This window comes from Sciurus vulgaris (genome assembly GCF_902686455.1).
Source record: "Sciurus vulgaris genome assembly, chromosome: 10".
NCBI classification, from domain to species: domain Eukaryota; kingdom Metazoa; phylum Chordata; class Mammalia; order Rodentia; family Sciuridae; genus Sciurus; species Sciurus vulgaris.
Window position 1 is genome coordinate 3,801,080 of NC_136470.1, and position 18,472 is coordinate 3,819,551.

At 56.1% G+C, this 18,472-nt stretch overlaps 1 long non-coding RNA gene and 1 pseudogene across 2 annotated transcripts; one reads left to right on the forward strand and one right to left on the reverse strand.

Moving 5' to 3' along the window:
- Nucleotides 1-4,161: 4,161 nt before the first annotated feature.
- On the forward strand, nt 4,162-17,416 carry LOC306638086. The gene is made up of 3 exons (XR_013757353.1): nt 4,162-4,319; nt 14,092-14,161; nt 15,207-17,416. It is a non-coding gene; the product is annotated as an uncharacterized lncRNA (long non-coding RNA).
- On the reverse strand, nt 5,306-11,647 carry LOC306670368 (atrophin-1-like; annotated as a pseudogene). The gene is made up of 2 exons: nt 11,580-11,647; nt 5,306-9,396 (listed from the first exon to the last, which is right to left on the reverse strand). The product of its transcript is annotated as an atrophin-1-like (transcript).
- Nucleotides 17,417-18,472: the final 1,056 nt, after the last annotated feature.

An 18,472-nucleotide genomic window follows, 5' to 3' on the forward strand; every position in this document is an offset into this window, starting at 1 on the left:
TCCTGGAGGGAAGGCTCCCTGTACTCCAGCATCAACCAGCAACTGCTTAGCGACCAGCCTGCAGAGTGCCTGGATATTTAACCATCAATTCTGGCACCCTGGCAGAGGCAGCGGAGCAGGCCCCAGCACCAGGACCGTGGCCATAGCGTCAGTGACCCCCCCACTCGGGGGTTTGGTGTTCTAGGAGGTGTTTGCAAGACCCACTCACAGAGTCTGGCTCCCAGCCCAGTCCCCTCCCCAGTCTCCCTACGCCTCAGGGAAATAGATCTAGTAAATTTTGCTTAATCCTTCCATGGTTTAAAAAATATAATCCGTGTGTGTGTGTGTGTGTGTGTGTGTGTGTGTGTGTGTATGTGTTGTGTGTGTGTGTGTGTGTGCGCGCACTTACCATTCTCCTTTCTTACGAAAGCGTAGCACGTTCCACCTACTGGTCTGTGCTCTGCATTCTGACTCGGCAGTGTGTCCTGGAGACAGCTCTGGTGGGGACCTTGCTTGTGGCCTTCTGGACCAGTCCACCAGCTGACAGGCAGTTCTCCCCTTGGATGATGGGGCTGCAGTGAGTAGAAACCATTGGCAGGCATCCCTTAGTCTTTCTGCAGTGTGGCTTTGGGACAAATCCCAAGGCCGCTCTGTCACGTGCTGTCTATCTCTGGGTTCTGCGTGAACAAGTGAATCCCCTGTGTTGGTGGTGGTATTTTCCTTCCCACAAGTGGTGTGGGGAATGCCTGTTCTGTACAGGTTTTCCAGCTAGCATGTCACCAAGCTGTTAGCTCTGTGTCATCCCAGCTAAATAGGTGGAAATAGTATTTTGGTATTTTTTTTTTAATTAAGCATTTTATACCTAAAAATTGGATACATTTTGACAATTGTCCATGCATGGAATGTGGTTTGCTCCATTTCAGTCCCAGGTGCCCCCACCTATTCTCCTCGTCCCTCTTCTACTTTACCTATCTGCCTTTCACTCATCTATTTATTGGAGCTTGGTGCTTTATACCTTATATACAGGTGGATCCACTGTGGTGTATTTATACATGACCATAACGTAATTTTGTTGAATCTGTTCTATATTCCTCTCCTTTCATGCCCTCTTCTCTCCCTCTTGACCTCCTCCTTCTCCTCTACTGTCTTTGAGATGTCTGACTCCCCCCAAACCCCTTTCCCCTTTACTTTGCTCTAGCTCCTTCATGGGAGAGAAAACATTCTGCCCCTGATTTTCTGAGTCTGGCTTATTTCATTTAGCATGATGTTCTCTAGGTCCGTCCATTCACCAGCAAACGTAATAATTCCATTCCTCTTTATGGGAGAGTAAAACTCCACTGTGCACATACACCGTATTTTCCTGATCCACTCATCTGTTGGTGGGCACCTGGGCTGGCTCTGTAACTCGTCTGTTGTGAAATGTGCAGCCAGAGACACTGAAGTGGCCGCATCTCCACAGTAGCGGATGTTTGTTATTGTGGATAAATACCAAGGAGTGGGGTAGCTGGGTCACATGGCGCTTCCATTTCTAGTTTTTTGGAGGAATCTCCATTATATTTCCCAAAATGTTTGCATTAATTTGAAGTCTCCAAAACACTGTATGAATGTACCTTTTCCCCCACATCCTCATCAGCATTTATTATTATTTATTTTTTTTGGGGGGGGAGTATATTCTTTGTATGTTCTGGATATTCATCCCTGGTGGGAGGAGTAGCGGGAAAGGTTTTCTCCCATTCTGTAAGATGCCGTGCTTCGCAGGACCTGGCCAGGGGGTGGTGAAGTCACCCCTTGCTGCCCCTGACCAGCCAGCTTTCCTGCAAACACTCCCTGATGGACCACCTGCTGGTGCATCCTGTTCCTGTGGGCCCTGGGATCTGCCCACCTGCAGGGCTGTGGCGAGGGGTGAAAGGTGCGGAGGGCAGCTTGTGGCACCTGTGCCAGCTCGCCCGGATGTCAACATTTGGGTTCAGGTAACTGAGTCCTAGAATGCCAGATGTGAAGCAGTGGGAAGAACAAGCCCCCTCTAGCGCGCTGGTTTAGGTGGGGCCTCACAGCCCGGCGGCGCAGGAGCGCCCTGTGGGGAGCCCTCGGCCGTCCCAGGCCACCTGTGGGCCCTGGGGTGGGCTTTCATAGGGCCAGCTCCTGGCTTTCCAACCCCAGTCAGGGGGATGGCCAGTCCCTCGTGGCTGCACATTCTGTACCCAACTGCTCAAGCCTGGCCTGACTCTCAGGGGAGTTGATGGGTTCCGAGGAACATAAGCCAGAGGAGGAGAATTGCAGACTGGGTGCTGGTGAAGAGGGGCTCTGGCCCAGGAGCCCTGTGCGAGGGGGCGGGGAACGCTGGTGGTCTCGGCCCGCTCTCCCGTGTGGTCCCAGCCCCAGCAGTGTGCCAGGGGCCTGGTCCTTCCACCAGGACCTGCAGTGGCCGGAATCCCGCCTGTCACCTCTGTATTGGCTCAGGAGTGTGTCCTCGGCTGTCTCCAGCGCTGCTGCTACCCTGTGACTGGGAAGGGACGGCTGTAATGCTGGGGTCTGCTGTTCCCAGAGACTGGGGCTGGCACAGACTTGGTGTGGGTGAAGACCCAGCAAGGGGAAATGGGGGCCTCGGGGGCCTCCTTGATTCCAGGCTTGCTGGGATGAGCCCACTCAGCCTCCTGCTGCCCTCACCCCTGCAGAGAGCAGCCCTCTGGGCGGGCAGAGCAGCCTTCCTGGGTGCCCGCGGGCCCACCGCCTGCCTCAGCCCCGCCCTTGGCCAGGAGGGAGCATCCTCTCTGTGCAAGGCATCTGTGAGGACCCGAGGGGCCCGGGTCTTCTGCCCCACCGTGGTGATGCAGAGAACCTGAGCTCAGCCACTGGGGACAGCGGAGGGCAGGTCCCCGAGGCCAGTGGCAGGAGTGGTGAGGATACCTGGCCGGCAGGACTGGGGTCGTCCTTGGTAAGTCAAGCCAACCTGCTCAACCAGCCTCCCCCTCCTCTGGGGCGAGGGCAGAGAAGGCCCGGCAGGTGGCTTTGCAGCATCTCCCACAGTGACCAGGGCCCTTCACCAGGGGTCTCAGGCGCCTGTCCCCCATCTGGGCCCCACGCCATGTCCCAGCTGTGGTTGCCCTTGGAGGACCTTCCCAGGCCCTCACCGGCCCCCTCAGCCTCCAGCACCTGCCGTCAGAGCCTCTTGCCTGGGAAAGGCCTGCCCCATCCTCCGTAAGGGTCTGGGCTCCTGGGCCAAGGCCTGGTCCACTTCCGTGGGGCTTGAGATCTGAGACCTTGGGATGGGAAATCACCCGACCTGGTAGAACCAAGGTCCTTTGGAGACGTGGAGTGTGGCGGAGGAACTGCCTAGTGTCCCAGGGACGCTCAGTTTGTGTCTCCCTCTCTGGATCCTGAAAAGAGCACAAAGGCTAAGTGGCTTCTTCTGGGGACAGGGGGCTGGGCCCCTGTGTCCTCCCTGGGTCTCTCCCTATTCTATCTTTTCTCTGAAGGCTGCAGAATCTGTGAGGTTAGACCCTTGATGCAGGGGACATGTGATAACAGGCAGAGCCCCGAGCCATCAGGGAAGCGGGCTCCTCCCCGGCACCAGACGGCCAAGGAGGCCACGCTCTGGCGCCATGCCGCCTTCTCCCCGCCCAGGAGGCCCGCAGGGGCGGTGTGCCTCTGGTGTGCTGCGCCTCCTCCTTCTAGTGGTTTGGCCCCGTGGACAGACATCCCATGGACAGTGTTCTGGTCACCATTGGACAGAAGGCCATAGTGGAGAGGCAGAGTCCGAGAGAGGGAAAGGACTTGCTCCTTCTAGGGACCAAGTGCTGGCCCAGCCTCATTGACCCCATCACTGGTCACCCTCTTCCATGGTGGCCCAGGCGCCAGCTTCCCTTAGGCTTTGGGCCTCGCTTGCTGGTGATTTCAAATGCCCACGGATGGACGATGCTCTGTTCTTCCTGTGACTCGGTGGTCCCAGGACATCGAGCTGCTCCTGGCCCCTGGGGTCACTTGCTGCCTGCTGCGTTTCAGGCTGGCCACACATCGGGAGACCAGCTGCATGCGCCAGGGCTCAGCTCTGACCAAGGGCCCAGACCTGGAAGTGCCGAGTGGCTTGAGGGAACTTGAGGGAGCTGCAGCGGCGTTTGGAAGGGCCCTGTGCAGGGCCCTGCTGGCAGGACGCGAGGGCCCTGCTGGCAGGACGCGAGGGCCCTGCCGGCAGGACGCGAGGGCGCCGGAGCCCAGGGCCGGGTGGCACCAGTTCCCATTGGCCACCCTGACTCATGCAGCTCACAGTACATGTGGACCACAGTCTGCACAGTGCCTGGCCTCCCAGGTGGCCGCCCAGGTGGCTGCCTCTCAGTCCCTGGGTGAGTCACCGCCAGGGAGAGCTGTTCAGAAGGGAAGAGACCCAGGTCACGGTGGGTGGCAGGAGCAGGTGACAGTTAGAAATGCAGTCCTTCAGGTGCTGGGAGAGGCCGTTGTGAGCTCGGGCTCCAAGTCCTCCTGAGTGGTGGGGGAGGCCCAGCAGGAAGCCAGGCCCCGCTTTCCTCTGACCTGTCCAGCAGCCCTCTGCCCCTGAGGAGGCACCCCTGGCCCTGTAGGCTGACCCCTTGGATCTGTTGCTCTGGCCTCAGTGACCTCTTAGGAGAGGGGTCCTTGGCTTCTCACAGAGCCCGAGCGGCTCTGGGAAAATCTAGACACGGCCCTGTGGAGGCTGCCCCCTGATGCCCGCGCCCTGGGCAGGCAGACTTCCGGCAGGAGGTCAAAGCGCCCACAGCCTCCCGGGACAGGGAAGGGGCCCTGAGGCCTTCAGGTGGCCTCAGGATGCGGTGCTTTCAGGGAGCTGGTGTTGAGGAGTCTCGGCGGCACGGCTGCGGGGTCAGTGCACAGATGGTCCTGAGTCGTCTCCTCTGGAACAGCAGCGGCAGGGCACAGTGGCTGCTGCCGGTGAACCCTGCACCCAGCAGCCTCCGCTCCCTCAGCTGCCCCTGGGAACCTATGGGTGTGCAGAGCTGGTGGCACCTGGCCTCTGTCTGCTCAGGGAGTCTGCTAATGCTGCCAGTTCCTGCTGCTGGCCCATCCAAGGGGATGGGAGGCCCCCGGGTGGGCTGAGTCCCCATAAGGGTTCCCAGTCCAGAGGATCCAGGCTGTTAGCTGCTGGGTGGGAGGGATGAGTTGCAGCTTCTTTTTTCCCTCCCTCCCTCCCTCCCTCCCTTCCTTCCTTCCTTCCTTCCTCCCTCCCTCCCTCCTCCCTCCCTCCCTCCCTTCCTTCCTTCCTTCCTCCCTTCCTTCCTTCCTTCCTTCCTTCCTTCCTTCCTTCCTCTCTTTCTCCCCGCCACCCCGCCAGGGAGTTGTGAGGATGTTTTTGTTTGGTTGGTTTTGGTTGGGATGTTTTTTAAAGAGCATCATATAGATATTTATATATATAAATTATTAATGTGGGGAGGGGATGGGGCATACACCGCAGAGGGGGCGTGCACACAGGGATTGGGCAGGGGCAGGGCAGCACACGATGCGACGCGAAACAGCCACATCTAACAGATGAAAGAATCGCACCAATGGGGTTGGGGAGAGACAGGGACCACGGAAGGCTGGGCGTAGGGGAGGAGGAAAGCAGGGTACAAGGAAGAGGGGCCTGGTCCAAGATACTGTGCGCTTTCTGTCCCCACCCTTGCCATCTCCCCACCTCTGCACACCTCCTGGGCCTTGGCCTTCTGTCTGTTCCTTATTTCCTCCCTCCCTCTTGCCCAGCTGCGGAGGCCCTGCAACTGAACAGCACCCTCTGCTCAGCTCTGGGTGGCAGCCAGAAGGGGGTCCTTCACGGTTCAGATGTAGGAGCCCTGGTGTTCTCTTGATCCCAGGTTCTACAGTGGCTTGTCACTTTCTTTCTTCAGGTGACTGTAGTAGTCCTCCTGGGCAGGTAGCGGGACGCTATGCAGCAGGTGATGAGCGTGAAGCCACTGCTGCTGCTCCAGCACCAAGCACTGCAGCTCAGCAGACTGTGTGCATGGCCTGCAGCTGATGGGCTGCGGACATCGGGGCAGAGGGTGCACTGAGGCAGAGGCTGCATGAATGGCATCCTGCTGGTGCAGGTGCAGGGGAGAGTGGATGTGAGCGTGCTGGTGGTGAGAGGGGTCACGTTGAGCATCTGCAGCTGGGCCTGTGGGTCATCGCCCAGGGCTGCCACCCTTTCTGCATGTTGCCTCTCAGTTGCCAGTCGCTCGACACAGGACATGTCAGGCCGCAGGGCTGGCCCAGCTGCCAGCGCTAGACATTCTCGCTCCGGGGGCCCCGGCTCTGATGAAAAGGGAAAGGGTGCAGGCCAGGAGGGCCAGGCTGCAGAGCCAGGCCCCCATGCCGGGGGAAGGGATCCAGGCCTGGCCCAGGAACCCCATGTAGGGGTTCCAGCTCACTAGGCTTCACCTCGCAGCCAGGCTTGAGACGATCACGGAGGTCTCGTTCGCGGGCTTCCCGCTCCCTCTCCTGGGCAGCTGGATCGCTGTATAGGGCTGGGACATTGTGACCCAGAAGCCCTGGGTCCACTGCCCCCGGTGGCACGTAGAATGGATGGTTTCGATTGCCAGGAGACATGACATGAGGTCGGCCATATTCACCAAGAGTGCGCAGGGCTGGAGTGTCAGGACCCAGGTAGGGGGGCACCGTAGCGACGGCACTACCAGGCTCACATGGAGGGCGATGGGGCACTGGGCCCAGAGAAGGGCACTGCACTGGGGCATGGCCCTCCTGCACCAGCTTCACGCTGCATTGGGGCTCGCGCTCTTTCTCGCACCTGCGTTCCTTTTCGCGTTCCCGTTCCTGTTCCTGTTCCTGCTCCTTTTCTTCTCGTGCACGGCGCTGTTCAGCCTCGCGCTGCACCTTCTCCACTAGGTCGGCCCGCTTCTTGGCCAGCTTGGAGCCCTCCAGCGGCACGAAGTACAAGTCGCTGCGCGCGCATGAGTTAAAGCCGCGGTCTAGGTGTCTGTTAAACCTGGCAACTGCCTGGCGTGGCTGGGCACGTCTACCACCTTGGGAGGGGGCGAGGGGCTGTGGGTTGGAGGCACAGGGCTCTCTGGGGTCTCATACTCCAGCTGGTTCTTGTTTAATCTGCATAGCCCTCAGAGGTGGCCCTGAGGCAGGGGCCGCAGGTGGTTGTGGCAGAGATGACAGGCTTGAGGGCCCTGCAGGTGGCAAGGGCCCGGAACTCACCATAGGTGAGCCTGGCTTGAATGTCCCTGGGCCTGCTGGCGGGGAGGTGCCTCGAAAGCCCAGTGGGGTCCCCGTTCTGAAGGAGGGTGGTGACCTGGGCTTGTATCCAGGTGGCTGTCTTGTAGGCCCCGGGGATGACGCTCTCTTGCCATAGGGTGGGGGCCCAGGTGGGGAAGCAGTTTTGTAGCCTGCTGGCGAGGACACCACAGTGGCAATGACCGTGGAAAGGGTAGCAGAGGAGGTGGTGACCGGAGGCACCGGTAGGAAGGGGTAGGGCGCCCCTTGGGGGCCCTGAGAAGGGGAGGGATGTGAACATGGGTAGGACCCTTGAGAAGAGGAAGAGTTGGAAGAAGAGGAGACTGGGGGGCCATTGGGGTCTGCTTGGCCGTAGGACACCTGACCATGAGGGGGGGCAAGTGTGCTGGCCCTGATGGGTAGAGTCTCAGAGACCCCAGGGAGGGAGACACGGTGTAAGGGTGTGCATGGTGGAAGCCACTGCTCTCCAGAGGATGGGGATATGCTCCAGGTGGAGGGGGCCCACAGCGTCCATGCTGCTCCTGTTGCTGCTGCTGCTGCTGCTGCTGCTGCTACTGTTGGCAATGGTGATGTGCTGGGGCGGGCGGGTAGGCAGTGGATTGCCCCCCCGAAGAAGGGAAGGGGCCTGGATGGGCATTGCTGTTGGCCAAGAGACGACCATAGGGAGGAGGTGGAGGGGGACCCTGGCTCCACACAGCCTGGGATGGGAGGGAAGGCTGAGTATACTTGGGTGGCTGATTGGAGACAGAGAGGCTTGTTGGGGGAGGGAAGGAGTGGGGATAACTGGGCAATGCCTGGGAAGCTGGGTACTGGGAAGTAGAGGAAGAGGAGGAAGAACTGGAAGAGGCTGCCACAGAGCTACCGCTAGACGATGAATGAGGATACCTCATTGGGGGAGCTGGGGCAGCAGAGGAGGAAGCAGGAGGCAGAGGGCGGGGTGACGGAGCCAGAGAGGGGCCCTTCTCTGGGCCAGGAGGAAGTCCACCCATGCCCTGACCCATGGCATGAGGAGAGGGAAGATGTCCAGGGAGTGGCTGGGCCCCCAGGCCAGGAGGAGAGGCGGAGGCATTGTTGAGGTGTCTCAGGGCAGGTGGGGGGCAGGTTTGGTGTGACATGAGGGAAAGTGGCTGGTGGTGGAGCAGAGGGTAGCTGGCTTTGTTGGGGGAGCACCACTAGCTCCAGAGCTTGATAGTGAAATGGTGGTTGTGATGGGGGGTGCTGCTTACCCCCACTAGGGGCCCCCACTGAAGAGACAGCCCCTCCTCCTTTGGGACCCATTGGGGGTCCAGATAAAACTCCTCCACCAGTTCCCCCAGGATAGAGCTGTGGGTGAGGAGGAGGGGCCCCAGGAGGAGCCTGGAACGTTCTGGATGTGGGGGGCTCCATGGGAGCATGATATCCAGTGGGTGTCACAGAGGAATGGGGTTCAAAGCCAGGATCTGGCTGTCCGGGAGTGCTGTCTGCCTGGGGAGGGGAGGGAGGAAAGAGTGGAGGCGGATGGTAGGGACGGGCTGGGCCCCGGGACAAGCCGGAAGATGAATCAGAGTCGTTCTCCACACTCCCAGGGCTGTAGCTGCTGGGGGACGTGCTTCGGTTGTCCTGGTCTATATCCCTGGGGCCGCTGCTGCCGTCATTGTTGAGGCTTCGCCCATCCGTCTCCAGATCGGAGGGAGGCTGTGGCCGAGGGAGCTCCTCAGCCTTGGTCTGTTTTGGTGCACTGGTCTCCTGGCTTCACTCTCTGAGATCTGCTCACTCCGGCCCTGCGTGAGGACTTTCGGCGTGGAAGCTCCCTCTACCCGGGCCTTCCTGGCTGTCTGCCTGGACTTTTCGGCTTTGCCATCAGTGCTGGATGTGCTGACTCCTCCAGGAGAGGCCTGGCCCCTGGATCTCAGTCCTTCTCGGGGCCCAGGGGCCTCTTTCTTCCGTCCACTCCTCATTGACATTGAGTCTTCATTCTTCAGGCCGTGGAGACCCCATTCTCCTCTGCCTGGGCAGCTAAATACAGAAACTTCTCTGCTCTGCCCAAGCTCCCCACAGCTGTGGCCTGGAGGCAGGTGTAGACACCTGGAACGAGCAGAATCTGTTTTCAGCAAAACCTGCTTGTAGCTGTGGACGGCAGGCTGGCTCCGAGCGGGAGTCCTGGCTCCAGCGCCTTCGCGGGGCGGTGGCGGTCGCTCCCCCGGCCCCCTCTTCTTTTCCCGGCTTCAGTCGCGATTGCGGCGGCCCCGACCCCCGCGGAGGGCGGCCCCCATGCCTTGTTCCCCTGCCGGCCCCGATGGCCCGCCGGCCCCGAAGCAAACCCGGATGGCCCTCGCTCTCGCTCTCCCCCGCCCAGGCCCGCCGCCTCCCCGGGCTGCCCGCACTCGCGCGGACCCCGGCCCTTCCTGGCGGTGGTCTCCCTCGCCCCGTCGCCCCTCCCCGAGGCCGGCGGTGCCCCCGAAATGGGTCCCGGCCCCAGGACCCTGCCCGGTGCGGGGCTGCGGGCGGGCCCCTTTCTTTTTTAAAGAATAAGTGACTCTAGCCTGGGCGTGGTAGTGCACACCTGTAATTCTAGTGGCTCAGGAGGCTGAGGCAGGAGGGTCTCAAGTTCAAGGCCAGCCTCAGCAACTTAGTGAGGCCCTAATCAACTTAGTGAGTCTCTGTCTCAAAATAAAGCATAAAAAGGTCTGGGGATGCGGCTCAGTGGTTAAGTGCCCTTGGGTTCAATCCCTGGTACCAAAAAAAAAATGACTTTACATGAAAGGAGAGATTTTACAAGTTCCGAGCACCACCAGGACATGAGCTATCAGTACACGTACAGTGTAGTTCTTTATAAGGACAGGCAATCACAGAGAGCACTGCAAACAGGCCCACGGGTGCCATTAAGACGCTGTGGGGGCGGCAGGTCCCTGGGCAGGAGGCAGCCCAGCAGAGGGCCTCAGGTTGCCGGGCTCTGGATTTCTCCTCCTTCACAAGCTGGTTCCCCCTGTGCCTTGGTGTGGGTTGCCCGTGACAGGGGTCCTTAGAAGAGCTGGGAGTGGGCAAGTCCTGCCAGGGCCTGACTTTCTGTGTCTGCCCAAGTGTCCTCGTCTGCAGGTCTGTGCCCGCGTCTCTCTCAGGCCACAGCCGGCTCGTTCGGTGGTCCCCAGGGCTTCCCCACCTTGCAGCTCAGACCCAGCATTTCTCAGGTGCCCCACGGTCCCCAGCACCCCTAGGAAGAGACAGCCTCGGGCGTCCAGCTGTGTGGGTGACCGGCTCAGGGCCTTCCTGGACGCCCCCTGTGGCCCGCACTCCATCCTGGTGCTTCCTCCTGCTGACTCTGGACAACTGCCCTTCCACACCTCACACCCTGGCGCCCAGCAGAGTTCCTGGCCTTCCTGGGCTGTGGCGAAGGCCCAGCCTCCCTCTGTCACCTTTGCTCTCAGGCCTGGTCTCTGGGCTCACCGGGGTCTTCACGAGCACACTCCAGTCCAAACCTCTGCCACAGCCAGTGGGTCAGGGCACAGGTCCAGACAGGGACCTTCCTGCTCCTTCTGCAAAGCCATGAGGGTAGGACTCAGAAGACTCTGGGTAGATGATCAGAAGGAAAAGCAGAAGTAAAGCCGTCGGAGTCTTTGTACAGTCTCCTAAGACAGAGCGAGCGGGCCACCCACAGCACGTAGGAAAAGGTTCGAATCCCACGTTCCTGCTCCCTCTCCAAGACCCCAGGGCCCCAGGCTTGCCCGGGCCCCTCTGCTCTTCCTTGAAGCCTTCCAGGGAAGCACCACGTGATGGATCCAGAATTTAAGCCAAGGCAGGTCCTTAGGCTGCGTCCTTGGGAAAGAGACTGTGAATTCTCCCACCCTCTCAGGAAAGTCTGAGACCCCCTCACGCTGCTGGCCTGACCCAGTTTTGCTTTGCTTTGGCTGCAGATCCTTGAACTCAGTGGGAATCCCAAATTCTTCCTTTAGTCTTCCTCCTAAAGCCCCAGACCTGGATTTGAAGTGGAATCCTACTGAGGAGGGAACCCCTCAGCCAATGCCCACAGAAAGAGCTGCCTCCCGGAACCCCTCGCCCAAGGCGAGAGGATGGCGTGTCACACGGTGAAGCCCTGAAGCAGCGGGAGGTGGAACTGAGGCTTTGGTCCTCGAGTCTATTAAAGCCGATGGCCGTGGATCATAAACTGAGACATGAATACTTGAAGTAGGGAGGGTGGCTTGGCCAAGACTTGGACGTCCACACTGATGAAAAGACCAGGTGACACCCAGCCTGTCCTCCAGGGCGCTAAGTGACTCCGCTTCTATCTAACAGGTAACCCGGCATCAGTGCGGGTTAGTTGACCCAAGTGACTCTGCTGCCACCAACACATCCACTCGGAGACCAGGGTTGGGATCCACGGGGTTGGTCCAAAATCTAGACCAGGTTACCTGGCCAAGATGGTGCTGTGAGTCCCCTGTTCCAGGTGGAAACCCCGGTGCCACTGCTGGCCAGACATGGCCTTATTCCTTTTAAAAGTCCACATGATTTCATCACACATTTAATAACATATCTATGATTAAAAGGTTGTAAAATAGCTTATCCTTCTCGCCACTCCACCTAACTGTCCCCCCCACACAAAGGCAATCCATCTCAGCTCATTTCTTCTGGAACTTTCCATTCTAACCTTTCCCCCAGTACTGGGGATTGGACCCAGGGGCGCTTAACCACTAAGCCACATCCCCAGCCCTTTTTATTTTTTATTCTGAGACAGGGCAGGAGGCCACAGACCACTGGCTTACATAAAGGCATTTGCTTCTCTTGGTTCTGGAGGGGGTAGCCCCAGATCAAGGGGTCCCATGGCTGAGCCCTTGGTGAGGGCATCTGCACACGGCCGCCTTCTCAGTCGTCCTACAGGGAAAACCAAGAGCGTAGGAGCCCCTGGCCCTTCACGAGGGCTCCACCCCTAACCTCCTTAGGCTCCTCCTCCTGACGCCACACCCTGGCATTAGAGCTTCCACACAGGCATTTGCAGGGGAGGGACACAAATATCCAGTCCACAGCCAGTCGTCTGCTTCTTTTTTATTTCTGGCTGATATTTTCATTGTCTGGTTATTTAAAAATTGCCTTTCCATTTTTCCATTGCTAAAAATTGAGGTTGGTTCCAATTTTTGCCCAATAGGCCTCAACTAGTATGAATATTCACATACAAGGTTTTGTTTTCTTTCAGTTTTTGTTTATTTTGGAAAACTACCCAAGAGTAGAATTACCAGGTCTTTGAGCTGTAAATATTTAACTTTGTAAGAATCTGCCAAGGAGTTCGCCGAACATCTTGACATCTCCACAAGCAGGGCAGGGGAGTCCCGGTTGTTCTATGTCTTTGCCAACATTTAGAGTCGTCAGTCTTGTTAATTTAGCTGAGGTATCAATGTAGGACAGATGAAGCTGGACGCCTGAGGAATTTTCAGGAAGCAACTTTATTTAAGCTGCAGTGGTCCAGAGGGGCTCACGCCTGAAAATCTCTGGACCCTGGTCTGAAAATTCTTTTAGATTTATACTCAGCGGGGTGGTTACGTGTCGGTGGGTGGGTACACAACAGGTATTCTTTGTGCCACATTTGTAGGTTAGACAGAAATTTCACAAGAGGTAGTAACTTGCACAGCAAGCTCTCTTGAGAGAGTCTATCACACCTTTTGTCTGCAAACCTGGCATTCACAAGAAAGAGGAAGCTTCAAACCACACTGAGCTCCGCAGAACTCCCGTGAGATCCTGTGGACACGCTTTGTAAAATCTTGCTGACAAGAAGCTTAATCATGGGGGGTCCCGGAAGGAGCTTAATTATGGAAAGAGTCCCTTTGATAGGAATACCTGGCGGTTGCATCAGTATCAGCTAATAGAATGTTCTTCCTATTAAGTTAATCGACATGACGACATTGATATTGATATCACAATGCCATTAATACTGGTATAGTGGTCCCTTATGGTGTTAGTTTGAATTTCCATGATGGTTAATGACACTGAACGATTTCCATGTTTTTTTAATTTAATTTAATTTAATGTTTTTACTATTTATACTCTAAGGAAAAATGCAGCTCAGCTCCGGACCCGCGGTAGCTCCAGCCCCTCCGACAGAACTGGCTCTCCGTATGCGCCATCTCGGTTGCGGCTCAACAATAGCTCCCAGAAATCCACGCCAGACACGGGAAATCACATAAGGGAATTTATTAAGCAAACAGTGTCTCCCTGCAGGGTGAGAGAGAAAATGAGAGGAAAAGAGAAAGGAAAAGGGCATGTGCTAGAGAGAGTGGAAAGCCAGGAGGAGGAAAAGCAAGTGTGTAGAGAGAAGCAAGAGAGGAAAGACGGCGGTTGTATTCCGCGGGCTAACAGGGGACCAATAACGGAGAAGGGTACTTGCAAGCTGACTGATGAGCCAATAGCTAGCCAGGATGTTCACAGATTGACAAGTGGTTGGGAGGCGGGGAAATGGCTGCAACGGAATGGGCGGGGGAGCAGCCTTATACATTACATATACATCTTCCCAGGTAAAGTATTTTCCAGGTTTTTGGTCCATATCTTTATTGGGCCATTTGTCTTTTTAAAATTTTATATTGTTTCATGTTACTATCAAGTGTGGCTGTTTTTAAATACTTGGGATGTAAGTCCTTTATCAGATACATGTTCTTATTTTAATTTTTTTTTTCAATTGTAGATGGACACAATACCTTTATTTTATTTATCTTTATTTTATTTATTTGTCTTTATGAGCCACAACTCCAGCCCCTATCAGATGACTGTGTTACAAATATTTTCCCTCTGTCTCTGTGTTGTTAATTTTCTTCATGAGTTTTCATTTCCATGAAGTCTAGTGCAATTGCATTGAGGTCAACCATCCACTGCAAATTGATTTTGCATCTGGTACAGGGAAGGTGACTTTTTTTCTCTGCGGATATCTTTTCGTTCCAGCTTCATCTATGGCCAGCTTTCCTCTCTCTTTGAAATGCTTTGGTGACTTCACCAGAAATCAGCTGACCAGGTAAGCGTGGGTCTACTCCTGGGCTGCCTCTGCCCTTCAGCCTGTTTATCTGTCCCTCAGTCAACACCACTCAGGTTTGATGGTTGTAACTCTCAGGTGAACCTGAAATGAAGTAGTGTGGGTTTCCCAACTTTTTGTGTTCTCATTTTTGTTGTTATTCAGGATCGACTGCATTTCCAAGTGAAGTTTAGAATTCATTTGAAAAATTTCACATTAAATGTCGTGCTGGGATTCTGTTTCAGTTTGTATTTAATCTGGGGATGAATCTGGTGGCACCATGTGCTGTCCTTTCCCAAAGGGCTCCTGTGAGCCCTGAATGCTGCATCTCCTGTTTAGACCTTAGCTAGTCTCTCAGGGTTGATCTGTAGTTTTCATTGAGGTTTTCTATAAATGTTTAATAAATTCACCTCTGTGTCCTTGATCTTTGATATTGCAGTACACGATATTTTTTAAAGTACTTTTAGCATTTTTCTTTGCTAAAAGATAGAAGAAAGCTGATTTTTTTAAAATGCTGAGTTTGCATATGGCAAACTTCTTAAACATATCTATGGATTCCATAGATTTTCTGTGTACAAATTGCGTAGTGCAGCTTGTGAGTAAACAGCTTTGTACCTTCCTTGCCCATGCAAGCCCCCTGCTGACTTGTCTTTGTGGTGGAAGGCTGGTTGGGAGGCCAGCTCCTGACTTGAAGCCTGTGTTGGTGATATTCCCTTTTGTTTCAGTGCTTTGAAATGTCCCTGTGGTGTGCTCAGATATGGGTTCTCTTTCACTTATTTTATTTTAGGATCACTGAGCTACCTGGATCTAAGATTTGATGTCTTTCAACATTCCAGAGAGTTCTCAGCCATTACCTTCTTTATATCACCCGGTTCCCTCTCTCTCTAGTCTTCTGCTGGGTTTCAGGTTGGGTATGATCAGAGTTCCCCCCATCTCCAGTCTCTTGCGTCTCTCTGGGCTGCGTTCTGGGGAAGTTCTTTGTTGTTGTTCATCTCCAGCTTACTGTCGATGCTTGTACCTTTAACTTTTCATTCTGAAATAATTTCAGACTTAGAAGACGCTGCAGCAGCAGCGGCGCCAGAACCCTCACGGATGCCTGCTCAGATGCCCCGTGTAACCTGTCCCCTAGCCCCTGATGCCGCTGTCTTGCCCTCGGACCTCGCTCACAGGCTCAAAGGCTGCTGTGGTGCCGCAGGTTTCTTCGTCTCGTCCTCTGACCCGGAACAGTTCCTCGGCCTCTCTTTGTCCTGGGCGCTTGCTCTTTGGTGAGGGGTCCTTCGGTTTGGTTTTCTGATGTTCCTCATGATCAAGCCCAGCGTTTGGCAGAAGTGCACAGAGACACCAGCCACGGTGGTGCCACCCTGGTGCCTCCTCTGGGGGCGCCTACGCAGGGTGACCTCTAGCTGGGAGGCGAGCTGCCCTCCACTTGGGAGCAGACATGGGCTTGGTTTCTTTGCAATAAAGGTGTGATTACCCCACCCGGCCCCTTGCTGAATCACATCTCTGGAGAGCTGAATGACGCAAACAGCCTGTTTCCTGTTGCACTTTAACTTCCACGTCCATTGATGATTCTTGCTTGAGATGATGGTGACTTCAGGTTTGCCAGTGGGGACTTTCCCGTGTTCCTTTCATCACCTGGGAACCTGTGGAAGAGTTTGTGCTTTTCTGCCACCATTGAGTTCTAAGTTCCAGTATTTACCATTTTGATTTCTGGGTGATCCATTCAATCTTTGTTAAATCTGCATCATTGTTTTTGGTCGGTGCAGAATCTTCAGCCTCTCTTTCTCTCCCTGCAAAGGAAGTGTATCTCCAACTTCCGGGTATCCTCAGGGTCCAGAGCCTCTTCCTGGAGGCTTCCTGTTCAGTTGTGACTATTTTTAACCATGAACTGCTCAGTATTCTAAGCACTGAAGCATTCTGAAGCCTGAGTTGAAGATACAATGTCTAGAAAGGGCTTTCTCTCCACCCCACCCCACCGCACTGCATCCCCCTTCAAATTCGACTTTCTTGCTGGAGGGGTTTGGGGCCACGTAACAGTGAACTTGGACCAGGGAGGTTAAGAACGCTCACCAGAGAGTTTCCCTCCATCTGTCACCTGGTTTGGTTTAGGAGCCCTTGTGGCTGTGGCCCCTGCTCAGAGGGTGGCACAGGGACTGCAAAGCCTTTGAGACTCCGCTTCCTGCTGGGCAGTCCCCACGAGGATCCGGTGCCGTGCCAGCTCTGCGCTGTCTGCAGCTTCATGCTCACACATACAGAGAAAGTCCACCCCCCGCCCCCCCAACGCACCTTCTGCCACCAGGTGGAGGCTTGGTGGCCTGGGTGTCCCCAGGAGGCTGTTGAGACTGAGCAGGTGTCAGGACTGGAGTGAACTGGACACCCTCTGTTGTGCTGATGACCATTAGGCTTGATTAGGAGAAGCAATCAGGACATGGCAGGGGTAAGTGGGCTGAGTGGAGGGTCTAAGAAGCCCACTTGTGCTTGGGGTGCACCTGAGGGGCAGGTGACCACGGAGCAGTCTGGAACCTGTCGTCCTGTGGCCTGGGTGCAGGCCAGCACTTTCCCAGCTGCCCCCAATGCCACTGGTCCTCTTGATGGCTGGGCCTCCTTCCCTGGACCCCTGTGCGCACTCTCTCATCAGAGCAGGCTCCAGGGGTGGAGGCCAGGGAGGGAGGGGCAAGCACAAGGGCCTGGCTTGGAAGAATCCATCCAGTGGACTTCGCCACCAGGCCAGGAACCAGCAGTTGTGAAATTTACATCCCAGGTCACTCTGCTGTGCCTGTTTGCTCGGCTCAGTCCATAAAATGAACGCCGCCATGCCCGCTTCCAGTTACTTGACGGAACACCGTGAGATGACCTGGCATTTTAAAGCCCTGTAAATCCGTCTAGAACTCAGAGTCACAATTCAAATGCTGTCAACTGTGCTGCCAACTGGCCCGAGCCTTGTCGAGATACCAGAACAGGCCTGCGCCTTCCCTCCTGGGCTGCTGTCCCTGCAGGCCCTGGGTGGCCCCGGCCGCTCCCCTGGCCCACCCTGGGGAGGCACTTCTCCTTGCTGGACAGCAGCCAGGCCTGCTCCCTCAGGTCTGGTATGGCCTCGGACCGTTTGGAACCTCCCAGTCAGATTGAAATCCAGGCAGCTGGTTGTGCAGCCATCAGGCCGGCCGGGAAGGCTTGTCGCTGGGAAGCTCTGCTCTGGGCAGTCTGCGCCAGACGAGGAAGAGGAGCCCGGGCGCCATGCGCAGGCCCCGTGGGGTGAGGACTGGACGCCCCCACGGGAGCCACCGGAGGTGGAGGACACGGCACAGCTGGAGGCAGGTCACTACCTCTTGGCTGGCAGTGACGTCCTGGGACCTGGGCAGTGCCCCGCAGGGCCAGAACTGTAACAGTGGCTTGTGGACACTTGGCCCAAGCCTCTGCCACTGGTCATGGCTCAGCAAGTGAGGCGTACTCTCTCCCTGCGGGGAGACTCAGGGCTGTGGGTGACAGGCATTCATGAGCCCTGCAGGTCCCCTAAGGACCGGTCACACATACCCTGTCCGTGGGTCGCCACCAGACTGGCACTGCTGTCTGCCCCGCGAGGAGGGGCGGGAGAGAGTGGACCCTAAAGCTGTACCCTTCCTTTTGAATTCCTGCTCTCTAGGGGACTTTTGTACCAGGTTTCTTCTCTGGGGCTGACACCAAGGCGGGCCTGACCCAGCAGGGATCGTAAACGCACAAAGATAGTACTCAGGGCGCATCCCCTCCCTCCCCGTGTTTAAAACCTCTCAGCCTTGGGAAGCCAACTGCCTTCGCCCTTTTTTTATTTTTATATAGCCAGCTCTCAGGAGTCAGGAGAAAAGTAAGCTGGCAGTAATTCTCACTCAAGTGTGAAAGACTGACAAGGAATATAGTCACACCTCATGAGAGAATCCCATTGAGCCCAGATACCGTCTCTTAAAGTGGCACTCGCACACTGATTGGCAAGGCGGAAGTTTAGTTCTAATTTCCTATTTTTATTTATTTTGCTGGTGAAGCAGATAGGACCCCCCTACACCTCAGCTATCATCCTACTGCTTTCCTATGGCAGGACATAGACTCGCTTGACCTCTGTGTGGACGGTGTCCCCGCTGTCCCCTCGGCAAGTCTCCCTGTGGGTCCTGAGAGTCTTTTCCTGTGCTCCAATGGCCGCACAGGAAACAGAAGGAGTTCAGCTTCTGGGCCGTTCCGTCTCCAGGGAGAAGCTGGAAGGCTCTGGATGATGGTTGGGTTTGAGGTGCCCCAAGGACGCCAGTTGCAGGACAGTTGTGCAGGTGACTCAGCCAAAGCCAGATCCCA